Consider the following 19,070-nt stretch of genomic DNA (forward strand, 5'->3'; position numbering starts at 1 on the left):
GGTAAGAACACAGCTTACATAGGGTGATGGGGAATTTTGTGCCTATGAAACAGTTGATTCTGGCTACCTTGAGTGAAATAAGGTATAGTGATTGAAATGCACTTTTCTTGGCACATTGTATTTCTAGTACTATCTTCTGGTAGGGAGCTTCTGTCACAAGTAGTCCCTCACAAATAGTACAGTAAGGCCAACTTGAAATACAGGATTTTTATCTTCTTTTTATTTTTTTTTTTTTATTTAACAGTTTTGTAACCATTCAGCTGTCTTTTTCAATTCAGGAGTTAAACATTCACAGTTAACATTCCAAATATTCTCTAAAGCTACAGTGAAAAACAAAGCAAACAAGGGTATGTATGAACAGGAGGAGAAGGAAATTCTCACAGGAGACTTTGTTTTCTCAATGTACCCTAAAGGAAAAGTAAGAATCAGGCTGTAAAAATTCTTTGGAGGTCATCTTTAACAATGAGGAGCCATGAGGAAGTAATCCAACACCTCTTTTCTTGATGTAATTTCCCTAGATAAAGAGGCATCTACAAAACAAAGATTAGACTCCCGCAGAGGGTCAGTGGCCAAAAAGCTGTCTTTGTAACTTGTAAACTGTCACTGGACGCTTCAGCCTAAGCTATTTCACAGCAGGCTGCAGAGGCAAACAATCAAGCACATTCTGATGCATTTGGATGCAAAGAAAGGGAACAAGCCAGCAGCCTGCCTGCATTATCGAAATGCTTCCCTTTCAGAGGATCCCATTACATTGTTACATTTGTCCAATTTGTACTGCAAATTGGACCCCAGTTTTTTAACTGAGTTAAGAGTTATGTCAGAGGTTGGCCCACCTCCAGAGCACAATGTCCGGTCCTTACAGACTGGATGACTGCTGTAAATCGGTTCTACTCTTCAATAAACCAAAACCAAGTGAACTGTCACAAAAGCAGTACAAAACTAAGAACAGAAGTTCAAGTTCTTTTCACATTACATTCCACAAATATCCACAGCCCAGACCTGGAAAACCTGCTTTTGGTTCACTTTTCATTAAATGGCTGTTTCTCCAAGTGAAAAACATTCCATCTTTTGCCCTTTAACAATTTTATTTCTGTGGCATGCTACTCACACCAACTTGCTTCATGGCTGCCAACAACAAAAAGATGCAGTTCTTTTATGCTAGTAACACTTGGGATCACAGATTGCCTAGAAGTGAAAGACTGAAATTAAACATCACTTTTCTTTTAAGTGAAAATTCAGAATACATACTTTTAGCTACTGCCTCAAGGACATCCAATTCACAAAACTGTTGGGTGAAGATGAAGAAATCAAAGTATTTGGAGCAGGCACTAAAATCCAGAGCTAGACCACGAAACTGAGGTTACATTCCTTTAGCCCCTCTACAGAGAGAATCTTTGCATGGGAATGTAAAGGGCACCAAGATAGCAGCAATCCAGAGACAAGTATTCCCCTACCCTTCCTCCTAGGAAGCCTGTGTTTCAATCTCTAAAAACTGAATCAAGATCTTTTACAGATCAAGAAAATGCTCCAAGGCCTGGAGCAACTGTACAGAAACAAATGCTGCAGCCCTGCTTTGAAAACCAAAGAGGAATACACATGTTTCAGGCTGCAAACTTCCACCAGCAAATCCTTAGGACAGCTGCCTTCAGTGCTCCTTACTGGCCTGCTTGGAGATCTCTTTATTTGGATGCCACCGCTGCACAGATTTAAGGCCTGGCTGGTGCCCAGAGGGGGCAGCTCCACTTTCCCCTGTTTGGGCAATGAACAGCTCCACTTCTCACAGCTGCCCACCCCAGAGGCACTCTGATATTTGTCACAAGCCCTTCCAGGTGACACCATGGAAAACCACTAACCAGGGGAGGGGAATGAGATCATCATTTGCCGTGTAAAGCGCAAATGCCGTCGAACGCATGAAGTGCACTGGCTCAACGCACTAGCGGGGAAACAGCGTGGACAACGTGACAGAGGGCAGCACCCCAGCCCCAAAGGTTTAACTCTACAGATATCATAGGCAGAATTTTCCTAGCCTAATGAAAACCTGGCAGTTAGCTGTTGGCCCTAACCTTTAATCGTTCTGTATGCACACACCGTGGCCTTTACTATGACCTGTCGACCAGGGCAGACCACACCTGGCACAGCAAACCAGCCACCTTACCAAGGTCCCTACTTTTAATAGAGCTCACAGGATTCAGAGGCCGGGTTGTAAAGAGCTGACACTCTTCCCAGTTTTTGGAAGCACCTGCTCTCTGGTTTTACTGATAATCTTGATAAGCTTTACACACGAGGTTGTGAGCTTGCTCATCAGTGTTTTGTTTTGTGTCTGACAGGTTTGGTCTACAGAATATCTGCATTCCCGTATTAGAAAAAAAGTAAGAACAAAGTGAAGTTACTGCTTCAGCTGCCCTCAGCAATGGCATTTCTTCAGCTGAAAGCAGCACATACCCCTCTCCTCAAAAGCCATGATGTTGTTTTGCCACAAGTCAGACAACTAAAACGCTGCTACTTTTCTGTAGCAAAAATTCTACAAGAACATTTTGAAAATACAATCCACAGAATTGTATCAGTCTAGGATCAAAAAAGTGGTGCATCATCTTTCAGATTCTTTCTTAACCACCAAAATTCAAGGAAAAGAAGCAGATCCACCATAACTAGGACTGTATCTAATTTATGCCAATTAGAAGCAGATTTAGTCAAGTGGCTAAAGTTCCACATAAGACCAGGTAAAGCTAATTATCAATTACTTATTTTAACTTCCTTAATGCAATGGCCAGAGAATAATTTCAGTTTTAAAAGACAAATATTATTGAGAGTTAAGAAAAGCTGATGTGAACATTAGTCTCCTCTACATTTAGTGCCACTCCTTCAGACACAAATATCTTTTGTGTAACATAGTTCAAAATCATCTTGACTTCTGAACCAAGACGAAAGACACTGATATCATAAGACATCACTGACGCAATTTAAAAGTAGAAATGTTAAGCTAATCTTTTACTTTCTACTGTCCTATGACTAAGGAGAGATTTCAAAACACCCACAGTCTACTTATGAGAATATACTGCTAAAATGAAGTGGGGATATAGCTTGAACTCAAAACACATCTGCGGGTCCTAGACCAAGACACTCACACAAAACGTCATCTTGCTGTGGTTTGTTTGACCAAAATACTTTTTGCTGGTACCACTGTGTTCCCCACAGAGGTTTTTGCTGCAGTCTTTGGTCTAACCAGTACAGCTATACCAGTGTAAATTCTAAGTTTGAAACAGCTTAAGATCATAAACATGCTTCATGTTCATTTACAGGTAATCAGGAAGCATTTTGTGAATATGCACCTTAGATGTTTTCCACAACTTGGCACCACTTACTGGTGCATTCAGATAACCACGGGGCGGGGGGGGTGATGATGGGGATGCGTGTGTATATGATCCACATCGCTTTCAACTCAAAAAACCCCCTCAAAACCAGAAAAGTCCCCCAAACACACAATGGAGTTGAGGAAAAAAACCGCTGTAAATGAGCTGGGCAATGAGGAGCACTTACCTTCTAGATACTTCCAGTGCAAAAAAAATACTGTGTCCCTACTTTGGAGCATGTAATTGCCATCCACCCTTTGGTAACAGAACTACACTGCTTGCTAAGTACAATGGGGACTGGCTGTAACACTGGATTAATGACAATCAGCACCATTACAGGAAAATAAAGATTATTTTTTCTGGCAAACTATTTACAGAAGATAATTTACAACATAAAATACCAGCAACAGCAGATTAAGCAACAAATTCCTTGAGGGAAACAGACACAATGCTTATACTTACAAAAATCTATTACAAAACAGGAATAAAGGCTAAATTTCACATAAACAGAAAAAGTTGAAGTCAGACCTCCAGGTTGCCTTTATCATGGGTAAAATACAGCATTTACTCTAATTACGAAATTCACAAAAGGAATCACAGCATTATGTGAAGCATTTACAGTAAGCAATGATGGATGTGTATCACAGTTAAGCACCACTGACTACCCTCACACCTACACAGATCCCCACATGGTAAGGTAAGATACAAAAGATAGGATTTATCCAGGATCATTTACTCCTGCTCCAGAGCCTGGAGTCACAAGGGGGTCTGCAACACCCTTCCTTCCTAGACTTGCAAGGGACATGCAGGGATCTGGGGACATTGAACGAGGGGAAAATCACAAACGTGCAACCCTGTACATGCAGCACTGCCAGTGCCAGCAGGAGCCCACGTGCTCCATCCATATCGAGCCACAAGGCCAGCACTGAGGTTTATCACGTTTCCTCTGTCAGAACTTCAGCTTTTATGCAGTTTAGCTGTGACAGGAGCTTTTCTAACTGCCCAGATGCCATTGACTTTTGCTTACCTTGGTGTGATACAACCTCTAGTTATACTCCACAGAAAAAGGAATTTTCAACGATGTTGAGAAATACCGGCCTAGCATGACAACAGTGGAGAGGCAGGATGCAGCACACAGGAGTACAGGCATGGGATACGAGACAGGACACAGCCTTGCCACATGGAGACCCCACAGCTAAAGAACTCATTAAAGGACAGTTAAAAAAGGCAGACCTGTAGCTGGACAAAGCCGGCTTTAGGGGTAACAAAGAAATTGTAACTAACATACATAAGGGGCACTGTATAAAGTAAATTCAGACATAATCTGGAGCTTTAGAGCAATGAAGAAAGAAAAGAGGAATAAAAGCATATTAGCAAAGATACCAAGGAAACTCAAGTGGATCCTGGAGGGAGGAAGAAAAAACAGGGAACAGCAACATCACACCCCTCTCAGCAAATGATTCCTAGGGCTAACAACCTCCGTTACCCTCTCCAGCAGTCCAAAGCTGCTGACATAAAGACCCAGAGCAGCAATGGAAGGGTGAAAACAAATCACAGAGACGGGACAGAAACCAAAAAGTCCGTGTGTTACAATTTTAGCTGTGTTTGGTAACATTTCGTGGATGTAACTGCCACATTCTTCTTAGAATCATTAGGGAGACGTTCATAAAGCAAAACTGAGTCACACTGCTAAGATTTCCATTGTACCAACAATAAGTTCTTGGCCTTACTTGCATGCATGTTACTTTTATAAATAGCCACATGCACAAGGGGTACTTCCTCTTTACCATAAAGAACATAACAACAAAGGAGAAGGAATGCAAGACTCCATCCATGGTTATCTTTAAAGTGTTACAGGAAAATTACAATAGAACAACAAGGTCTGAAACAGCCCCAGGAAAAGCAACCGAATGGGCCACCCGAACTGGTAACATTCTCTGCCCAGAGAGGGAACTCTGCTGGAGTGACCTGTCAGTGCTGTTCTGTACCTTAAGGGCCTTTCATACACATACACACTCTCCTACAACAGCACCTAAACACAAAACAGTGAGCCAGGCACTCACTGTCTGTGCCTTCTGTTTGCAGAAAGAATCTGCAGACATCATAGAAGACATTCCATTTCTTTAAGAAACCCTAAGAACAGGAAGGAAACGTGGCTGAGTCAATAAGCCTTCACAATCTTAAGAGTAGGAAGGCTAGGAATTTCAGTTGATTTCCTGGACAAGGGCCCAGACAGGAGGAACAGGAACAGAAGGCAAGAACTGGGTCAGCAAACTACTGAATAGTTATTTGTCCTAGTTTTCAAATACTTACTGAAGGTACTCTTGCCCTAGCCCACCTGCATCTATAAGGGGTATTAAGACATGTAGAACTAAGACAGATAAACTGCTCTGGAAAGAAGAAAAAAATACCTTAGGCTGACACAACACCTACTGTCCATGGAGTTAGCAAATAAAGGATCTCATTCTAGGCTAAGTCTGTTCCCTCTCTGTAAGAAAAATAAGCTATCGAATATAATTTTGATGTGAAGACAAACTACCATATCCACAGTTGTGACCGAGATGCAACACAGCTCTTTAGATTCACCTGATGTGCACAGGCAGACAGAAGACACAGGCCAAGCTTCTCAGCAGAGACTGAGAGTGCTACATATAGAAGCCAGCCACTAATTCATATGCCAAAGATGTACTCAGCTGAGTTCTCCAGCTGAGAACTCCAGACAGGGGGTCAGACCTGAACAGAGCCTTCCCCACTGGTATCCCCAGGTACACTATTATGGAAAGCATGAAAGGTTCTTCCAGTATTGACAGGACAGTAGTGGCAGATATGATTTTGGAAAAAAAAGTAGACACTGACAGGCTGTAAGTCCTAAGGAAAGTCAATAACCAGTGCCATGAATTTAATACATTAGAAAAAGCAGAAGGAAAACCTTGGAGGACCATTGACCTGCCCAGATAACCAGGCAAGTCCTGACTTATGTAGATAAGCAAGCAGCTGGTAGTTAAGTAAACAAGTAAGAAGTGAAACAAGCCTTGAATTTATGAAATACAAAATCTAGTATCTACCTTTAATATGTGCTAGTTAATCTGTAACAGTTCGTAAGTTTTACATCACATTTTACACATGTACTAGATTATTTGAGAGAAGATTTCCTTTGTGATAGGACAGCAAGCTTTATGTAAAACCAGAGGTGACCACTCAAAATTGCAGTTAAGATTTCAACACAGCACAAGGGTTCCTAATCTTCGGGTCTACAACAACACCACCCCAAACAGCAGGAAGAGAAAGTGAAGATACCAACCACTGCCCATCAACCAAGGTAAGGCCACACAGAGTTAGAAGATCACGTTAGGCGACCTCAAACACAAAAAAGTCATTTTTGACACAGCAATAGGTAAAACTTGGAACTTCTTGCTACAGGATAAGGATCCACAGGGAAAATGGACAAACATACAGGGTAAATCCATCGAAGGGTATTAAGCACATGAAGCCACCTTTAGCTCAAGAAACCCCTGAATACCAGTGTGCATTTATGTAATGTAGCTTGCACATTCATGGTTTGAACCTATTTTCTTCCTTAGGGGATGGACATCCTCACTAAAAACTCACTAAAAGAGTTCTCTCTGAGGAAACGGCCTAATGCACAGAAATGAAATACAACAGGAAGAAGTAAAATTATTATGAGACAGAAAACAAACAACTCCACAGAAGAAAGGATGAGGGTTGAAACAGAAAATTTCCTAGGGATACCAGGCAAAGCACCCTAAGAATACCAGTAGCTCCCCAAAGCCAGTAGGCACTACCCCTGAGAGGATCTGGCCAGCGACTTATGTAAGAGGACAAGGGGACAGAAAAACCCTGTGGCTGCCAAGTTTCTTCCTTCTCCCCTGAATGGTCAGCTTGGCTGGGACTGGTAGGTGGTCCTGCAACTTGGCCAGGCTGCAGACTCAGAGGGTATAACTAGAAAGGTCAGGGACAAAGCACAGTCAAAGGCTCAGTGAGAGGTGCTGCAAGCTGGCACATTTGGCACACGCACGTCAGGATTTCATCCTGCAGCCAGGGACACATCAAGTGAACCGTGCCGTGAACACGGCCGGGGCACAACTCTCACACTCCCCACCACCTCAGCTCTACTGACACACAGGACCTGCTGAGCACAACCAGCCCAAAGCTTCTTGGCCTCTCTCCTTCAAGGAGGTCTTGTCACTTTGTGCGTGGGTGACACACAGGCGCAAGGAAATTGAGCAAGTGAAGCACAAGAACACAAAGATGCTTCAACAGCAGGGCTTGGAGGCACACGGGTGGATATCACACAGCCTGCTTGGATTACACACAAGAGGGTGCTCAGAGAGCCTCAGGGGGCAGAAGCCTAAGCAGCAACTCCACAATGAAGGCAGAATCCTGATGCAGGGGAAGTTTTACTAGTTTATGTTACAGCTATCCTGGAATTTCAAGTTTCGATGGAATTAACTTGCTTTTTTCCAGAGACTTAAAGAAATCAAAGCACTCAGTGTGCCCCAGTTTCTGTTCTTACATACAGATTAGATAAAATCTGTTAACTATGACTTTTAACTTCTTCCAGGGATAGTGTTTAAACTGACACACAGCAATTTGATATCACTGATTTCCACTAACAAAAGTCAGAACAGTAAGAGCAAATGGAAAAGAAAAAACTAAGCAAAAATACCCAACCTCATGCATAAACCCCCCCAACTCACAAAACTGAAAAATAAACAAAACAAACCCTTCAAAAAAAACCCAATCCTATTAATTCCTTGATTCATTGCTACAGTATTCCTCCTGAAGAGAAAAAGAATGACATCTTCCAGTCCTGTCTCTGACTGGTTTATGTTCTCCTGCAACTCACCTACACAATCAACTTCAGTTTGGAAGCCCCACTTGTCGCACTGTCACCTTGTTGCAGAAACATTCAAATTTCTGAGAAATACAGCACAGAACAATGAAACAAACAGATCTTGTACCTTCCACATGGAGTAACACACAGCAGTTATCTTAACCCCTGCAATAATTTTCCCCAACACACCAAGTACTCCTAGCTCTAATTTGTTACTGCTCTCTGACAAACAGCTGTGCTACAAATGAGGAAGCACAGATCAATTTCTCTCACCTCAGATTCCTCACCGGTTCTTGATGTTTGTATTCAAGCTTGGAAAGGTTACAGTCCAAGATTCCTACAAGAAAGATGTCTAATCAACATGAAGGCTGTTTCTCCAAGAAAACTAAAAACTAGATAATAAATTTATACAGAGAGGGGAAAAAGTCCAAGGAGTCTGTGTCCTACGCAGCAGCTTGTAAACATTTACATCACGCTGGATGACAAAATGAATGCATTCATCTAAATTAACATCCTTCCATTTTTGTAGGCTCACTCACCCAGATAAATTTGACTTAAAACTCCACACAGTTACAGCTAAATTGCATAAAGATGCATCAGCACAAAACCAAGGAAAGCAGGAAATTTTCAACCATCTCCACTATATCATTCTCTACAAAACGTTCAACTTAACTCCAGATACCGTATCTTATCCAAACTCTCTGCCAAACAAATCTCTGCCTTGGTACTTGTTAAAGCTGATTTATTACTGTCAAATACATTCATCTGCATGTTAATCTGCCTCAGGTCACTTGAAGTTAGTGAAAAGGGACCTTTGTCAAGCCATATAAAATGTTGCTTTTGGTCCACATGGGAGTTTGAAATCAGAGCTTGGGAGAGATCCTCTATGACATAAATATTACAGCATGAAAACAGCAACGAACACAGAAGACTTTTCCTGTAATCCATTTCCATTTTCTCTGCTTCACTTCATGGCATGTTGTTAAAGCCTAAAAATTTCCCTAAATGAAGGCTGAGTTTATCTTAGGATCCTGTGTCGCTGGAGTTGTAAAGAACCAGCATGACAGCCTCAATCTGACATTCATTGCAGTCCAGTGGAGGAGGGAAGGCTTGTAATTTATACAACCTACTTCATCCATACTGCAAGTAGTACACAAGACAGAAAATCTGGCTCCAACATTACACATACTACATTATGTACAGTAAGTGCTGGTAATATTTCTATACAAAGTCTTACATCCAACAGTTTAAAACCTCCCCAGTTGCATGGCTTCCTTACTCAACATTTCCAGTAGAAAGCAGAACTGGTTTTCACTAGCAGACCACTTGCTTCCTAATATAATCAATTCTCTAGATGACTTACCAGATGATCCAAGATTTCAGTACAAACAAACCAAAAGCTCAAAGATGAATAAAGACTGCTGGGCAATCCCTGAAGAAAAGCAGTTTTAACATACACATCCTGCATGTTTGCTTAGCAACTGGATCCCCACAAGCAGTACAATATATTGGTACCTGTCACATCCCCTGAAGAAGCAGTCTCGGATGCAAGCAGCAGTAATGAGTATATTCCCCACCTTTCCTTTTTATGTTTGCCTAGTAATTAATTTTAAGTGCCAGTAATTCTCAATTGCTCCATCATTAGCATGACTAAATGACATTCTACGATAGGAATTATACAACTATGCTTTGGTCAACCCCAAATACCACCAGTGTTACCTGTGACTCTGACTGTTGTAACAAATAATACACTTATGAACTGTTCATTTATTACAAAGGCATTACTTCCATTACTGTCCAATTCATGAGTCCCTTCGGCTTGAAATGAGAAAGTGTTACCTCAAAACAGGACCTTCAAGAAGGAAGCACTGAGCTTTAAGGAAGTTTTAATGTCTACATGTGATAATCTCTGAAAATGTAATGCGATTTCAGGTGGTAGTACAAGAACTACTGGGCACATCACACTTACTGTTTAAAGAACAGGAATGTGCAATTGTGCCTTCTCAAGGATGGCCTTAGCCTACAGAAAACACTCATGTGAGTCTTGCAGGCAGATAAGCCCTCAGGCACTTGGATAATAATGAACTATTGAAGCAGAGCCAAGACATGAGTTTTCAGAGGAAAACAGTCATGGGTTCTGTGATCATGCTTTGTTTCTCACAATGCCTTTACTGTGATGTGTAACAAGGGGCTGTTTGATCCAGTTAACCGATACAGCAAAAGTCCGCTGGAAAGGGCTTGCACGAAGGAATGAAAAACTAACGTGCTTCTGAGAGCATCTTGTACCACCCTTCCAACAGCATTTTAAGACTCTGCTGCTCCCAACCCAACACCTGCTCTGGTTACCCACAGTCTGCAGAGCTGTGCTGCTACATCAACCCTGACCTTATCTGAGTATTTGAGACTGTGGAGTAACATCTCCGACAGTGTTGGGCATCATCTCCCTTTCCCCACACTGAGCCGTATCCTGGAGTCCTTCCAAATCACTTGTCACAACTGGCATTTTCAACAGCATCACGCGCTGCTCGGACGTTTGCGACACAAACGTTTATGCCAGGGCTCTGAAACTTGGTCAGCTTCTCTTGCTGTCCATCAAGGACAAGCTTAACTTGGAATTGACTTTGCCTTCAAGGCAGAGGATGTATTCTGATACATCCTACCCTTAAACTCTAGAGCAGAGGTTCAAGGCCAAAGTAGAAGAGTTTTACAGACAAAGTAACTAAAACCAATAGACACCTCCTCAGTTATTTTAGCAACAAGTCACTTCTTACTAAATCAAAGATTTCTTTTGTAACCCAGAAAGTTTTAACATTTTATTACTGACCTTCTTTCTTTACAGTCCTGGTTGATACAAGAACGCCAGAACAAACACCTATGAAAAATCCTAATAGAGAGAAAGGAGACTTTAGCAAATTATACTCTGTTTCTGGGGGATGATCTAAAAAGAGAACAAATAACTGGTATATATTTAAATAATATAGTATTTATATTTAAATTTAGTATTCCTCTTCTATACCAAAAAATGTATTTGAAAATTGCCCCTTGAGAAATACCTTACAAATCACGTCTAAGCTACCTAGCAACTCCTTCCCTGCATTAGTGAAGCTCGTAAAAAGGAAAGGATTTTTGTAAGATATCTATTATTGAACTATTTCTGTAATACTGTGGATTTCACATGGTTGCCAATTACTGAAATGCCACAGAGCAGGAAGTCAAAGAGCAGTTGCACTTAACTATGGACATTAAGATAACCATGACAGAGGCCTTTTTCAGCATCCTCCTTCTAGCTTGGAATATGTAAAGGTCAGAAAACCACTAAGTAAAGCTTTTGTTGACTTTGTTATGCTTTTCTCAACTCTCAGAACACTCATCTCAGAAAATAATCCATTCTGTTCCCCACTGAAGGTACAGCAGGCAGAAAGCCAATAGTTGGCGCTTTGTCACATATCTACTTTAATAAAAATTATGAGTAGGCTCTTACTTTTATTTCTACAGCCATGTTCCATTAAAACAAAATCTATTTGCCTAAAAGATTAATATTGAGAAGAGCAAAACATTGCTAGGACCAGCCTTGCAGTGCCATATGCCATTCTAGGGAATACACGGACACACAAATAATTCTTAAACTAACAAATTTGCAAAGCACATTGTTCTCCATGAGCAAATTGGCTGTATCATCTCAATGTCTGAAAGCACCAGATTCCAACACCACTAACTTACCTCCACAGCTTTTGTATCTGTCTTAGTAATACATGCCCACAAAATCCACCAACCATGGAGACCAACACACAAATTAAAGCATTAGGAAAGAAAACAGGAAAGGTAAATCCTACCGTTTACACCAGGGAACGGCAACTGCTCAGTCTCAGGAGCAGCCCACCAGGAAATGCAGTGCAGAGATCTTCATGACAAAAGCATACCTAAGCTGTCAGCTGAGAGATGCTGAAACGCATGTGACTCCTCACCCCAAGTCCTACTAGCCAGCCACTTCCTTGCTCCAAGTGCTATAAAATCCCTTTCCCTGCAGCTAAAAGCCTGCCAGGACTCTCAGGACTGAGATATAGTCAGTCTCAGCTATACTTGTCTTTGCACTGCATGGCTTTTTCAAACTGCTCCCACTGCTGTCCAGGAGACATGGATATGTTTCCAATACAAGCAAGAGTTAAAGATTAACTTCTGGAGTTTTACCACCAGCTAAAGGAATTTTACCATTCAGATTTAATCTAAGAAGCCAGAGCTGGCATTTGCTCTCAAAAGACAGCTTTTACTGCTTCTATTCAACTATCTCATTTCCATCACAAGTTCTGCATTTTACAAAAAACAGAAACAATGTACAGACATACCTGATCTTGAAGTTCTTATCATGGTTACACCTCCCAAAATCTAGTATCACCTACCAAGTAGTTTGCACAAGAAACCAAAGGAGCACAAGTAAGTGCCTTTAATGAATTACATGAAGAAAGTATTTCATATAGCAGGAAGGCCCATGGCTTGTTCCCTCCAGGAACACCCTGTTATTCAAATATCCATGAACACCCAATTTACTAACACACACTTATGACAACATTTTGAGAAAAATCAAACTTGACAAGTAAAAAACATCCATCAGTAAGGAGCTAAAACAGGAACCTCACCACAATGCTGTCATTAAAACAGAGAAAAGCCCACTAAAGGCTCCTACCAGCAAAATGACCCTTATCTAGAAGTTGTAGGACTGCTTAACACACCCAGTGATCCAGAAAGTTCCACAGCACATAAATTGTCATCCTCTAGACCTAAACAGAGCAGCACAATTGACCTTGGCTTCAAACAAGGAATGGCAGTCTCTGCAATCCTCTAAGCAGATGGAACCAAACATGTTAGGGAAAAAGAGCATTTAATTTGGTTAAGAAGAGGAGGAGGAAAACTGCATGAACAGATAGGAGAAATGGCTTTGGTGTGGCTGTGATAAAGCAGCCTAGTGACACCTTATCTTTACATATATGCAGATGATCACAGACACCCTTAAAAAAACAACCATTCTCTCTGGCAGACAGCTAGACTCTTACAGGACCTATTCAAATGCAGGCAACACTGTAACATTATGACATCTCTATCTGGTGTTAAGTTTGGTTTTCCCCATTAGGTGAGAAACACAAACATTCAGCATTCTGAGATAAAATACTAGCAGAAGGAAGAGAATAAAACAGGGCAAAAAAAAGGAAGTAGCCTTTCCCATAGCAGGTCTCAAAAGAAGTTTGCCATGCACTTAGATGTGCTAGAAGAACACTGAAATACCCACTCTGGGTATTCAGATACGACTTTCAGCCCATTGTGCAAGTAAATTGTCTACTCTCTTGCCTACTGCTGTCTAAAGGTACCTCAGAGCCAATGATTATAGCTCTGCCTGTTCCAACACTTTCCTCCTGTAAATAGTGCCTGACTATTTTCTGTTCTCACAAGGGCTTAATTAGTCCTGTTCACAGAGTGCTACAGCAGCTGGCACATCCCAGCAGACTCCACTGCATTTTCACAGCTATTGAAATCCATCTGAACCATGCAGCACATTTTTCTACACTGACAGTTACGGGTGCTGTGAAATTTATATCCACCTATATGTTTGAAGACACCTTTCTGCAGTCAATTTAACCACAAGACAGCCCTGAGATGTCCCTGCATTTCCTGGTCAGAAAAAGAGACCCCCTCCTCCACCAACAGCCCAGCAGAGACCTGCAACTCCAGAATAAATGAGTTAAATCAGAAAGCAAAATGCTATTTAGACATATAATATTTGCTTTTCATATTTCTAAGCACCTTAACTTCAAGTTCTTTGCTATTTCTCAAATCAAGTAGCAACTGTGTGGCAACTCCTTTCCTGAGAGAGGCTGCCTGCTTATTGCCACACCAGCTGCCACATCTGCCACATCCCAGCGTGGGGAACAGCCTCTGGGAACAGAAAGTCTGTCACTCTGTCCTGAAAGGAAACCTTGAGGTTCATCCTCAAACTGGACTATGGTTGTATTTTTATGTAAAACCATTGAGACAAGCTTTCCAGAAAACACATGTAATCACTGGGCAAGTTGAGTTTTATGGTTACATGATGGTAAAAGCCTGAATCTCTCACTCCACAATACAAAAGGCAAGGGGTTGCTCCCTTCAAAGCTCTGTAACAGGAACTATGTGAAAACAACTCACCTCCTGCTTCTTATCAGTTTACACACTGACCTGCAGTACCCTACTTCAAAAGTCAAATGTTCCAGTAGTAGGAGCATATTCAAATAAACAAATCAAAGTTAAAAATGTTTTCAGAAATCAGTTTCCTGAAGAATCAGAACTAGCATCTTATTTGTTTCCATATTCTTAATTTTCTAAAACCGGTTTCTTTGTTATACTTGTCTTGACAAACAGAGTGCTTTAAAAAGCAGAGGCAGACAGCCACCATGTTAAGCACAACTGGCTGAAATATAATGTCTTGTAAAAAGACAAGGCATTTAAAACAAGTTCTATCAGAAAACAATACAGTCTAAAATAACAGCCCTCCCCTTAAACACTGTCCCAAGTACTTTTTCATAATCACCACCATTATCTTGTGTAACGTCTTTTCAAATCTACCAACACCGTCTGTCAGAAAATTCACTGAATGACTCAGACAGACACTTCCAAATCATAAATACTCAAAATTGCTATTTCCATTTCAGAACTACTTCTGTTCAAGGATTTGAATTGCTGATGGCATAATAATCCGACGACCTCCTGACGTTTCCTTATCAAGATTTTCCTCATGCACAAACAGCATCTCCACTGACGAAAGCTAGCCTTGTTGCTTTGCACAGTGTCTTGGACAATATGGTTATGCAATCCAAAACCTGTAAAACCTGCAAAATTTTTAGTGCCTAATATTGAGCATCTTTCGTACATGAATGCTCGACACAGCTCCTTGAACATGCAACTGAAGACATAAGAGCAGAGATCCAAGCATTAAAATCACTGGCATTACATGCCCTGCCAATTCCCATTAATTTTCCTTCACCACAGATCTACAGAAACACTTGTCTAGAGCAAGCACAGGCTTTCCAAAGCCCAGCCTTTTAATCCTGTGTGTCCAGGAGTCAGCTTTCCAGTCTGAATCTCACCCACATTGCCAAAACCACTGGTCACTAGCCACTTGGACAAACTCGTAGCAGCGTCACCAGTTCAACAGCACTGATCCAACTCCATCAGGGCAAAGACTGGGGTAATGGGGTGATGGAAAGCCCCATGGCTCTGGCTCTCTTGTCTCTTTCAATTTCAGCTCCTATACCCATCGCATTTTCGATCTATACTTGAGAATATACATATAATATATAAGAATCTGTTGAAGAAATTTTCACCATGAAAGATTTTGCTTGAAGAAGCCAAAAATACACTCTTGTCCTTCACACTACGTTATGTTTTCATATCTGATTTACACTCAGAAAGCATCATTTTGAAAACCTGGGCTGAGTTGGGATGCAGCTTTTAGCTCCTCCATCACTTATTCTGATTCAGTTTTCCACATTAGCAACTATCCTCCATGGCTTTCACAGCAAAGCTGCCAACAACCTTATTCACAACCATATTTAGTTGTCAGCTCAGACAAGGGAATCATTTCTGTATTTTATCAACTAATCTTACACTTCCAACACAACAATGACCTTCTTTTTAAGTTGCCTACTAACACACACTTACAGTCTTCATATAGGTTTAAGTGTCACAGAACAGATGAAGTTTACACATTATTTATAAGTTATCCCTATAATGCAAGAACCATAGCATGAAATCTTCTTAACTGCAACTGGCTTGCAACCCTACAGGAAAAGAAAAAAGCAAACTCAAAACACAAACTTCTTCTCTCCTATAAACAAGACTAGGTCATAGCCAAAGACAACAAGGCCATGTTTTATGATTGTGCTGCACCCATAATTCCATAACACAACACCTACTTCAGTCGATCACAAACATATTTTTCTCTGTTACAGCAGCCACCACCAATTTGAAGTAGTCTCACTAAGGTTCTGCAGCAAACAAGCACCTCCACACTGAAATACTACAGAAACGCCTCTGAAAGCTGAGGATTTTTACAACGATACTGAGAGTGAAGTGCAGCACACAGCTCTTCACCGACTTCCAGAACAGATCTGTGGAGACCAGAGCCAGGATGGGGCCAGAAATTCAATACTCTGCAACACTGACTACAGCAAGGGAGTGAAAACAAGAGTTTAAATTGCACTCTAAGACATCAGCTCTTGAAACCAGATTATGCCGAGAAGGGTTTGCCCACTGGGCCTGGCCAGTTTCGTGAAAGTCAATCCATTTTTAAAAATACACAACACGGTTGTGATACACAAGACAATTCAACTGCCTGAAGAACTTCAATGCTGCATGAAGAACACAAAGTTTCTTTAAACAAGGGGTAAGATCTAAAAGCTTTTCTGCTATGTGACAACTGCATGATGGTTTACAGACACAGAGTGACAAAGCCCGTAAGACAAAAAAAAAGTTATAATTTAATATTAATGGTTTTCTCAAAACAAATGCCCACACATCTACCGAAGCCACAAAATCAACTGACTTGTAAGGCTACAACACACACAGAAACAAACTAACACTGCTTGAAAACCCCAGTAAAGAACAACAGCTGTCATCTCTTCTTTGTCTTCCAGGCGATTACCATATGTTTAAACGTCTTTGTTGTTCATCCCAAGCAAACAAGAGATGAATACCTGATTCTCTCAGGAAAAAAAAAAAAATCAAACCAACTTTTAAAAAAGTTTCTTCCGATGCCACTTGAGAATATCCAAAATGCGGCTACTCTAATATCAAATATTTATATTACGTTATCTGCTGCTGGTAATTCCAGTGTTTATAGATATATGCACTTAAAAAACACTCTGCGTGTAAAAAAAGGTTCCCATATTGTGCAAGCGGAGGAATTATTATTTATATTGCCTCTGTAAGAAGATTTCAGGCGCAGCAGCAGATTTCCCTGCCCTGACAAGCAACAAGTGCACGGACGGCTATAAACAAGACCCACTTACGGTGCTCTTGACCCACTTAGAGCGCTCCACCGGCCTAAAGCCTCCTGCAGCAGCCGGCAATTCCCCGGCGCTCCGCCGTGCCCCAGAGCGAACTCCCTGACCGCAGGCTCCGCTCGCCGCCGCCCCGGACACCCGCCCGCAGGGCCTAAGCCCGGCCCGGCGCGGGCAGCGCCCGCCGCCCGCCTCCCCCGGCCCCTCCGCCCCGCGGGGAGCGCCGCCAGCCCGGGCCGCGCCCCGCCGCCGCGGGGTCCCTCCCGCCGCCCCGACGAGCGGCCGCACGCCCGGGCGGGGAACCCCCGGCCCCGCGGGGGGGCGGCCGGGCCGCGCAGCCCCCGCGGAGCGGAGCGGGGCCGCGGCTCCCCGGCGCTCGCTCACCTGGCAACGGCCGGCGGAGGTGCTGCCGCCGCCCCCGTCCCGCGGCCGCCGCTGCCGCCGCCGCCGCCCGCCCGGCCCGGCCGCCGCCTCCTCCGGCCCTACGGCGTCACCATCGCACGAGGCCGCCGCCGCCAATGCGGGACGCGCCGCCGCGGCTGCGCGCCCGGGCCGGAAGGACGCGGAGCGGACCCGGCCCGGCCCGGCCCGCGCAGGGAGGGAGGGAGGGAGGGAGGGAGGCGGCGCCGCGGCCGCGCAGCCGCACCGAGGGTGGAGCGGGGGCCGGAGCCGGGGTCATCCCCTGCCCTGCCGGGAACGGGTTCATGGAACCGGTGGGGAAAGGGCTCTGGGATCCTCAGGTCCAACCCGTGACCAGACACCACCATGTTAGCTAGACAGGGCAGGGCCGTGTCCACTCCTTCCTAAACACCCCAGGGACGGTGACTCCACCGGCTCCCTGGGCAGCCCATTCCTGTGTCTAATCACCCTTTCTGTGAACAACTTCTTCCTAATGTGCAAGCTAAGCCTTTAGCTGGCGCAGTTTAAGACTGTGCTCTCGTTCCTGATACAAGCCAGAATGCCAGTGGCCTGCTTGCCCACCTGGGCACACTGGCTCATGGTCAGCCAACACTCCCAGGTCCTTTGCCAACGGGCTTTCCAACCACTCTGTCCCCAGCCCGTAGCACTACATGGGATTGTTGTGGCCAAAGAACGGCAGGGGTTGGCAAAGAAGGGAGCTTCCAGCCCCCAGCGATGGCCTCCGGGCTGGAGGGGGGTTCCCCTTTTCACGGCTTCCTGTGTGCCCTGAGCAGGCAGCAGTGTCACCCTGTCCTATCCGAATCAGTGTCACGGGAAGCCCCATGGCACCCAGCACTTCCATGACAGACAGGCCACCTGTGGGAACGGCCCAGAGCCACCCAGGCACAGCACAGCTCACTGCGGGGAAGGTGCCCAACAGAACATGCCAGAAAGGACAAGAAGACTCATGATCAGCAGCTGTGAATCCCCAAATAATTATAATAAAACCCCCATTATAATACAATGATCATGTCATGCTCATGCCCTCCATCCATCAGGCTTCTCCTGCAGGACCTGAAGCTGTTACTATGATGTGTTGTTTCTTAGCTCTGTTTAAATGACAGTTGAAATCTATTTTTTTTGCATTAGAAGAGATGATTGGGAGGGGCCCTCATCCATGTCTGTAAGTATCAAAGCGGGGTGCCAAGATGACGGAGCCAGACTCCTCTCGGTGATGCCAAGCAATAGGACAAGAGGCAACAGGCAGACACTGATGCACAGGAAATTTCACCTGAATATGAGGAAGAACTTCTTTACTTTTCAACTGACTGTGCAATGGGACAGAATGTCCAGAGAGGTTGTGGAATGTCCCTTTATGGAGACACTCCAGAACCGTCTGGATGCAATCCTGTGCCATGTGCTCTGGGATGTTCCTGCTCT

General features: G+C 43.3%; 1 protein-coding gene across 4 annotated transcripts in view; it reads right to left on the reverse strand.

Annotated features, from left to right (window-relative positions):
• Nucleotides 1-17,718, reverse strand: part of ADIPOR2 (adiponectin receptor 2) — a 45,059-nt gene extending 27,341 nt beyond the window's left edge. Inside the window, exon 1 of one of the 4 annotated variants that reach the window (XM_069003662.1) lies at nucleotides 17,616-17,718. The gene's annotated coding sequence lies outside the window, so the exon portion shown is untranslated. Of the gene's footprint in view, nucleotides 1-8,478; nucleotides 8,533-11,029; nucleotides 11,066-17,240; nucleotides 17,354-17,615 lie in introns of those variants that run through there. The other 3 variants (XM_069003663.1, XM_069003665.1, XM_069003664.1) reach the window with 3 other exon arrangements.
• Nucleotides 17,719-19,070: the final 1,352 nt, after the last annotated feature.

This window comes from Aphelocoma coerulescens, chromosome 1A (assembly GCF_041296385.1).
Source record: "Aphelocoma coerulescens isolate FSJ_1873_10779 chromosome 1A, UR_Acoe_1.0, whole genome shotgun sequence".
In the NCBI taxonomy this organism is placed as follows: domain Eukaryota; kingdom Metazoa; phylum Chordata; class Aves; order Passeriformes; family Corvidae; genus Aphelocoma; species Aphelocoma coerulescens.